General features: G+C 38.1%; 1 non-coding gene across 1 annotated transcript; it reads right to left on the reverse strand.

Moving 5' to 3' along the window:
• Positions 1 to 944: 944 nt before the first annotated feature.
• On the reverse strand, positions 945 to 1025 carry LOC116652821. The gene has a single exon (XR_004306040.1). It is a non-coding gene; the product is annotated as a small nucleolar RNA U2-19 (small nucleolar RNA).
• Between the last annotated feature and the right edge of the window lie 8712 nt (positions 1026 to 9737).

The raw sequence follows: 9737 nt of genomic DNA on the forward strand, positions 1-9737 counted from the left end.
GCAACAGTCTTGAGTTGTGGAATGATGGCCAGACATAAGAAAGTCCAGCAGGTGAGGCTTACCAGGAATGACTGCATCTGTGGTGAGCAAAACAGTCTGCTGGAGGACCTAGTGTTGTTTTCAGTTGAAGGGATCCTATGAAGATGATGGTTAGTATTGCTGTCAGGAAAAGATAGTTGTGTACAAAAGCACAAGAGACTTTGGGGTAAAGCTGTAAAAGCAATAGGCTTCAAAGTAGTTATTAAGAAGATCAAAGCAGATAGGAAAGAGAATCCAGGCAAGATGGTCAGGTGTTGGAACATGCTGCCCAGAGAGGCTGTGGATGCTCCATCTCTGGAGGTGTTCAAGTTCAGTTTGGATGGGGCCCTCAGCAGCCTGGTCTAGTGCCAGATCTGGAGGTTGGAGACTCTGCCTGTGGCACAGGGGTTGGAGCTTCATGATCATTTGGTTCTCTTGCAACCCAAGCCATTCATTGATTCTACAAAGCTATGAAGGCTGCTCCTGAAGTAATGACTCCAATTTTATTAGAAAAACAGCCACAAAACCTGATCAATTATCAGTGTCAATAAGAATGGCATCCAACATTTCTGTAGTCAAAAAACAAAGCTTCTACTGAAAATAACTGAAGATAAATCACAGGGTATTGCTTGCACCGAAGTCTCTGAATGTAAGATTGTGGATATTAAAATAAAAAATACTTCCTAGGACAAATTAACATATCTGTTATCATGTATTCAGACACCTATAATTGAAACTTTACAACCACACATTTTGTTCGGAGCTCAGTTCAAGTGCAGAAGACTTCATGTCTTTTTTGCTGTCAGGCAAATACAGGCTCATCATTGCTCAATATGATACATTCACATCCAATCTCCCAGACACAACAGCCTCCCACAACTCCCTCTCCTCACACACAGAGAAAGAGAGAGAGAGAGAGAGGAACCTTTCAGAACTGAATACTGCATATACCTGGAAGATTGTTTTATCTTCTGGTGTTCAGATTTGGCTATTTCTCATCCCAGAATCTCTTCAGTAGAACTGGAGATCACAGAGGTATATAAATGCAAAACTCAGGAATTTTATAAGCATTTCCAGGTCTGTGTCTTCTGGGACAGAGGAGACTGACTTGGGAGTTGAATTCTACTTTTTCAATTAAATGTATAAGATTTCCTAAAATATTGCATTTCTTAATTTTTGAAGCTTTTCAGTCACAGAATAGAGAATATGGATACTTAATTTTTCAATCTTTGAAGGAAGGTGTGTGAACACTTAATTTCTAACAAAACTATGAATTAAAATATACATTAAGGAAATAAAAAATAAACCTAAGAAATCAATTCCCTACATTATTTTGAATTATGTATTATTTTTTATAAATATATATTTAATATGTGAAGGCTGCTCTGAAAGTAACGCCTCCTATCTTATTATGTTGGTCCATAATGTAAGAAATGTACGTTTATGGTGCCACAGTAGAGGTTGAACATTCCCAACAATATTCCATTACATGTTCTTGCTGTACAACAGGTGGCAACAGAGGGGCAGTCTGACAAAATAATGTCTGACATGGAAGAGTGGATGAAGCAAAAATATGTCACTGAATTCCTCCATGAGGAAAAAAATTGCATCCATACTTGCCGGATATGGAGAACTAACAGTGGATTGGAGAAGTGTGAGGTGATGAGTGGTGCCTTTCAACAGTGACAACAGCAATGTGAAAAGACAAGACATGTTCCAGATAGCCATACACAGCTGTCACACCACAGAATGAAGAGCATATCTACCAGTTCATTTATGTGAATAAGCATATTACGACCAGGAAATTGTGTGTGGAGCTGAAAGTCTGCTTCAGTACATTGGAACTTTGCTGGAAATTGCTGGTACTTTACAAAATATGCTCCAGGTGGGTTTCACAAATGCTCACACAGGAAGAAAGAGAACACTGTATAAAAGTTTGTCAGTACCACTATGAGACAGAGTTAAAGTAGCAGTTAAAATGGAGTGGCAATGTGTGAATTCCCTGTTGAATAAAAAGTTCAAGATGCAGCCCTCAGCAAGTAAAATGTTCTGTGCTGTCTTTTGGGATAGGAAATGGGCAATTATTCTGAATTTCCTGAAACCCTGACAAACCATAATCTCTGATGACTACATTACAATGCTGACTAAACTGAAGGCTCAGACTACCAAAATGAGAGAACAAGACAGAGCCAAGAAAGAAGACAACCCTTCTCTTGCAACACGGTAAAGGCTAGTCCCAAACCAGTTTGAGGACTGTGGAGCACACTGCTAATTTTGGATGGACTGTCCTACCACACCTAGTGTGTAGTCTAGATTTAGTGCCTTCTAACTTTGATTTATTTGAGCTGATGAGGGGGCAATATACTGTGGGGGAAATATATTCCTATCAGCAATGTCACCATAGCAGCAGTGTGGATCACTTCCACTGATGCAGATTTTTAAGAGTACAGCATGCAAATGCTGTTTCATCACCGGTGAAAATACATGGATAATGGTGGTGCCTATGTTGAAAAATAGTGTTCTCTAGCTGAGAATTTGCTCTATCAAACAGAATTATAGTGTTCTTTGTATCTGTTGTAGTTTCCGTGGAAATAAAGGTATTACTTTCAGAACGTCTGCCCAAGTTTCTTTCAAGAGCATCTCTCCATGTTCCCCAAGTGCCTTTCCTTTTCTTTGTCTCCCTCAGAGCCTCTCCTACATCTTTCCAAGTATCTTCTCCAACCTGTCTTCTCCCAAGAGTATCTCATCCGTGTCTCTTGTCCCTAGCAGATGCTGTTCTTGTTTAAACATATGTGAGCTGGAGCCCCATGGGCTCTTCTGCCTGGCAGTAAATCTAACCTCTACACAGATCACCCTGTGGAGGTGGAAACTGTTAGCACGAAAGAGGAAACTGGTGCAGCATGATTGTCTGCAAGAAAGATTCACAGTGAAGCACCACTGTGAACTCTGTGCAAGCACAGTGCAGCAGGTAACCCCAGCACACAGGGCAAAATGAAACTGTCTTGGTCTTGTACAGGGTGGCAGGAGCATCTGTACAGTACAGGAGGATTCTGTTGTTGACTGACATGCAGTGTATACTGTTAGCCTGTTCTAACCAATGTGTTGTTTGGAAGCATAAACTCCTTATACCTCCTCTCTGCTGACTGACTCTTCATGTACACAAACCATGGTTTGAACTGCACTCGCTGTGTAGGAATCATTAGTTCTGTGTATTACTAACACAGCTTAGTGTCTTTTCTGAAACGAATCCATATAATCAATTTAGTCTCTTTTCTGCATGTAATACTGACTAGCAGATTGACAATATTTAAATGAAATTTGATTTCTGATGTTATGATTTTTTTAAAATAAATAGATTTGTTTCCTGCATGGATCAGCATTCAATGTTTTTAATTCATTCCCCAGCACAGGTCAGATAAAAAGTGCACATCATTGTTCATGTTTGTATGAGCGTGGAAGCAATTCTGTAAAAAATTCCTCTGTGTGCCAATCAGTTTGTGAAAACACTTATGACTGAAATTTGCTTGTGTGTGTGCTTCTGCCAGCTGAATTTGATTGCCTGAAGATATTCAAGTTAGTTAAGAGACACAAGCAGAGGTAAAGAAAAATAATCTACAAATGTGAATATTCATGCAATTTGACTATTCTCCCCCCTGTAATTACAATTTAGGGAAAAAAAAAAAAAAGTACTGCATTTAAAGAGGCTTTTCTTTTTTTCTTTTTTTCTTTTTCTTTCTCTCTCTCTCTCTCTCTCTTTTTTTTTTTTTTTCTATACATGAATATTCACCAAGCAGAACTGCTTTATCCTAAGATATTTATATTTAGGGGGTTGTTTCTACTGCCTAAACACAACGCAATTTCGAAGATCGGTCAGATCCTGTCTAGCCTGTAAGGAATACTTCAAAAGGGCATAAGTCTCCCTTAAGTTCTGTGTTATGTCTGTCAGCCCTGTGCAGATGTCTTAAGTACTCCAGAGCTTCTGAAACTGAGCTAGAAACCTATGTTTAGGCAACTGAAATGAGCCCTTATATTCCTCCAAATATTTCAAATATCTCCCCCAAATGAGACTGTTCTCTAAATACAGGCAGATAGTGCCATTTGAAACACTTTAGAACATTTGAAACATCTGCAAAAAGCTGGCAAAACCTACACAGGACTCACAGAAGAAACAAAATGCAAAACGTCATAATGCAGCTGAACCCTGTTCGTTAGCTGTAATGAAATTTTAGAAGTCTACTTGTCATGTAGAAACTCGTGATGATGAACTTAAATTTGGTTCATTGAAATTCGGACTGAATCATTTTCCCTTTTCATTTCAATATTTTTATTAAACATCTCAAAGTCACAATTCTCTACTCTGTTCTGTAAATTATATTAATTGTAGAATAATAGCATATCCTGGGTTGGAAGGAAGCCACATGGATCACTGAGTCCAGCTCCTGGCTCAACACAAGATCACTCAAAATCTGAGCCATATTTCTGAGAGAGTTGTCCAAATGTTTCTTTACTCTGGCAGTTTGGGTTCCCAGCCACTGCCCTAGGAGCCTGTTCCAGTGCCTGACCACACTGTCAGAATACAACCTGATGTCTGCCCTGGATTTTGTTTACACCACCTCACATCCACGGAAAAGTACCCTAAAACATTATACATGTCCATGCTGAAACTGATTTTTCTGTATGGAGTAAAGATTTTATACTTCCATATAGCATACGAAGACACTAGTATTGAATCTGTGTTCATGTTGAGATAATCTATTCAAACCATTCCATAATTTTTGGAAGTTGTATGTCTTGACCTTTTTTCCTGCATTACCTTGCCTTTAGCAGAAGTTACCTAGCAGACTACAAACACCTGTTGGTGTTTGTACCTTCGCTTCCATGGGGTTTATTCTAGCCCTGAGGTACCAAACAGTGTTGAAAGACAGCTAATGCTTAGCTATGATTAGTTAGCTTAAGGGAACACTCAAGATTTCTGCCAGAGGGATGGCTGTTTTTTTGTATATATTTTTTTTTAATTGAAATATCCTATATCTGCATTTTTATGAGGACAATTTGAAGAACAGAAAAGAATTTAATTAAACTGCCATACAACACAGGGCAGTGATGTAGAATGTTGTTCTCAGACAGTTTCAGCTTGCTATTGAGCTAAACTTATTGAGCATACATGCACATATATTTGCTTACACCACAGTTTCTGTCTAGAATAAGCCAAATAAGTTTCCAGGATGACAGAACAAGGTAGGCATTTGCTCATATTTGCCTTCTCAAAGAAGTACGGGCACTTGCTAAAGTCTCTTGGCACTATTCGTTCCAGTCTTAATCTTAGCACAGGCATAGCAAAAGATAGCAAACTATAAAATCAGGAATGACAAAACCGATTCTAGGAACTGCAGCCAGAAAGAGATTAAATTAATGCTGTCTACGTGTTCAAGAAGGAAGCCAACAGTCTTATTTCTGAGTAACAGCATCATATGCCTTTTCTTTCACAGCTGTTACAACAGTTAAATGTATTGTATTTTTTTTATATATATAAGTAACTTATATATATATATATAATTTACAGTTGGTACTCCAGTGTGGACTTAAAGAAGGAAGCAGAGATAAGTTTGTAGACCAATATATCTTTGTCTAAAACTACTTTGTTTTTTGATCAAAATCACTAGTGCTGAATTTTCTATTTATTTTATTTTATTAGTTTAGTTTAGTTTAGTTTAGTTTAGTTTAGTTTAGTTTAGTTTAGTTTAGTTTAGTTTAGTTTTGTTTTGTTTTGTTTGTGTGTATATGTGTGTGTGTGTGTGCAGAAGTACCATAATATGCTCAAATATGATTTCTGGGCAAGACACACTTCCAGAATTCATTGATAGCTTTGCAGCCCACTCCATTCCCTGTTAGGCTGTTCAGTGAGTGGGCAATGAAAAATCTCCTCTGCAGAGGCAGATGGATTCCACCAGTAGCCTGGAAAATGTGCTCACTTCCCCCTGGGACTTGCAGAAATTTAATGCCCTCCAAGGATAGCCCAGCCTTAAATAACATTGGAAGAATAAGAATAGTAAATTCCCTGGTCTGATTTGCCCTAGCCCATGAAATTAAAACCCCTCAGAAGATAACTGTCTAAATGAATAAATTTTGAAACACTAATTTCATTGTCTGCTTATATACCCAGAAGGAGTATATGAAGAGCACATAGTCCCAGCTTTTCAAAGGTATCTGTCATCATAAAAATGCTATGTTTTCGGAGGAGAAAGAAGAAGATTAAATTTCCTTTTTGTCTTCCTACAGATAAAATATAGATTTATCTTTAAAATGGTGGAAATTTCCTATTGGATCAGACCAATAGTACAACCAGTACTTTTGCCTCAGGAGCAATAAAAAAGGCTATTTAAAGAGGGCGTGTAAGCCTACTCATTTTCTGCAGTCCAACCCAGTTGTATTTCTTCTACAGCTACAAATATTGCACTACAACTACCTTTACTGCCTTATTGCTCTAGCGTTTTATTTTATATATATATTTCTTCACTAATGACATCTCTTTCTCAATTATCTTTGAGAAAATAATGCATCAAAAGACTTAAGATGTTTCTCCCTGTGATATTTCCAAGGCACCTACACAGGCACCTTCAGAAATGCGGGCAGTTCTAATGATTACTTTTGTACTTTCCTAAACTGGCAAGACCAGTTTCCTTAGCTATCTAGGCTGCCTTGACCCCTGGTGAAAATCTATGACAAGAGACCAAATTGAGTGTGTGGGCTGGTTGTGAAGGCCAATTCTTTGTCCAAGAGCTGTTAGATTGTAGCTATTTCTTCCTTTGACTTCTGTCAAGAATAAATTGTGTATCTTGCCTCCTGACTCATTGTCCTGAAGAAGGGGTTTCACTCTCATTTTTCTTCTTCTCTTGCTCCTGCTAGATAAACAAAGAATCTATAACCCAAGATTAAAGATCAGATGCTATAACTGAAAAGAATGAAAGTTTTCTTTGGGTTCAAACAGAGGGGTAGGATATACAACTGTCTCACACAATAGGTGAGCAAAAGCACCAGATAGTATGAATTCACAGGCTAAGTGAGCACACTTTCTTGCCCCTCTTCTCTCAGATCCCCAGCAAATCCATATGTGAGAATAACTTCGTTTTAAGCTTTGTGTTGTCTCTGCCACTCTACAAACTGTGCCTAGCTTCCATTATTTGGCCTCTCTTCAGCCAAAGGGATGAGAAAAGAATTTATGGGTTTCTTGAAGAAAGTTAAAAATCATCAGTTCAGCTTGTATCTACTCATTGCATTCTAGCTCAATGAGCACAGATGATTTTTTTCTTCAGCAGCATACAAAATGCCTCACCAGTACAGATAAAGTTTTCCCAGCTGGCACACATATTTCTGTAGCTGATGCCAGCGTACCTCAGCAGAACAAGCACATCATCATCCTGCATGAAATGAAGTCAGTCCAGATAAAAACATTTTAAAACTTTTTAAAATACACCACATAGGAACACTGAAAGGCTCTCTGTTCTTATTGGTACATATTTAACTGTGCTCTGACACATGTATATATGCATTCTGAAGGCACATGCAAAGGTGCTTTTTGGAAATGTAATAAGCATACAGTGGAGGTGGACAGGATGAGTCAATAAACAGATTAAGTCTCAATGCCTAATACTGAATAAAAAGCAATACACAGAGTGAAGACATACAAAGAAATCTCGAAATAAGGTTCAAGAGGTGGGCAGGGTAAGATGAGAAATAATTTAAGTCAGCAAAGCAGGGAACACCAAAAAAAAAAAAAAAAAAAAAAAAGTGTTCATGGGTCATGGCATTGCCAAGCAATAGATGAGAAAAAACATTCATTATAATTGTATATATTTGAGGCAACAGTGTGTTTGTCAAGGGTAGAGAGAATGTTATTCATGCTGAAAGAAAGAAGAGACAATCTAAATGAGTTTTAGATTTATTGAGAGTATGGGAAAACCTTGCAAGTTTTGGACCTAGTCAGGATCTCAACACTGAAATTAGAAGTGGCCAATCTGTCACTCCTTAGCATTGCAGTGAGACTGTCATGGCATAGAGACTGCCTAGGGACCATAGTAGAACATTTTGCTGTGCCTACAGACATCTGAACAGACAGAGAGCTCTCACTCACTAAGGGTGTTCTTCTACACCCTGACAAAGAAGCAGGAGAAGACATCAAGAAAAGCAGCCATGGCAGCTCCTACCAAATTTTCCGGATGATCACCCTATTTATGTTTTTAATTATAACCTGAAAAGCCTGACATTAGAGATGTCTAATACAAGTCTGCCCCTTGTATTAGATAACTCTCCGTATCTGAATGTGATCAGTGCAAATCTGCACGACGGACATATTTGTATTTTGCATATAGCTTTCCCTTTAAAAATACTGATTGAGGATCACATTATCACAAAGCTGTTTTAAATATATCATTTTATTATTTTATTTATAATACTTTTGGTCATCTTGATCTTTGATATTGATCATTATTCTAATTTTAAAAATTGCATAATCAACTTATGCACCAGGTACTATTTTTAGCTCTAAATATTAAATGAAGTGTATTTTGTATTCCAATTTCTCATCTGAAATGAATCCAAAATTTCCCTCACTCCTGTTATAGGCAAGCTTCTCAGTATTTATCAGTGCCTTTCAGTGACATAGTTGATTCCTAACAAATATCTGGTCTATCTGATTAGGTGTCCAGTAAAGCAGAAATTTTCCTTCTCAGATTCTCTTTTGATTAGTACTTATCTATCATAAGTCAGGTTTAAAATGACAACAAGACTGAATGCTATTATGAGATAAATTTATCACATTTGGTGTTCATTCTACATCAAGATATACTTAAATGTAAATTCTACCTGTGTTTGTCTTTGTTTTGACTCACTTTTAATCTCATTGATATATTTTCATTCTGGTATGAACATTTTATCAGCTCTTCCTGTGTTCACTTGTTAGTTTGTTTTAGTTGTGCAGAAAAGGTACATCTGAAATATCTGTCAAGCCACTGACATAAGCTGTCAAAAGGTTTGTCATGGTTTTAGCTAAAATAGGGTTAATTTTCTTCCTAGATACTCATATGAAGCTGTGTTTTCAATTTTCAGTAAAGATGGTGATAATATATCATTGTTTTTATTTTTGCATAGTGCTTACACAGAATCGTGGATTCCTCTGCTTCTCAAGCTGCTCTTCCAGCAAGGAGCTGGGGGTACTTAAGAAGCTAGGAAGTGACACAGCTAGGATAGATGACCCAGACTGACCAATGAGATCATAGTATCATCATAGTCTCGTGCGGGTTGGAAGGGACCTTAGAGATCATCGAGTCCAACCCCCTGGGATTCAAGCCTCCTGTGTAGCAGAGCAGCACTTCTACCACTTGCGCCACAGGGGGGATTCATGTTCCTTTCCATACGATATCATGTTCAATATACGAGCTAGATAAAGAAGGAAGGAGTGTGGATATTAGGAGTGATGGCCTTTATCTTTCAAACAAACCATTCCACATGGTGAGTCATGCTGTCCTGGAATGGGCTGAACATCTGCCTACCAATGGGAATGAAATCCTTATTGTCTTGCTAGCATGCACAGCTTTTGCTTTACCCAATAAACTGTCTAAATCCCATCCCATGAGTTCTCACACTTTTACCTTCACCATCCAAGCAGGGGAGACTGAGCGAGTGGCTCTGTGGTTCTGAACTGCCCACAGGGGTTAAACTGC

The sequence above is a fragment of the Coturnix japonica genome, chromosome 1 (assembly GCF_001577835.2).
Source record: "Coturnix japonica isolate 7356 chromosome 1, Coturnix japonica 2.1, whole genome shotgun sequence".
Lineage (NCBI taxonomy): Eukaryota > Metazoa > Chordata > Aves > Galliformes > Phasianidae > Coturnix > Coturnix japonica.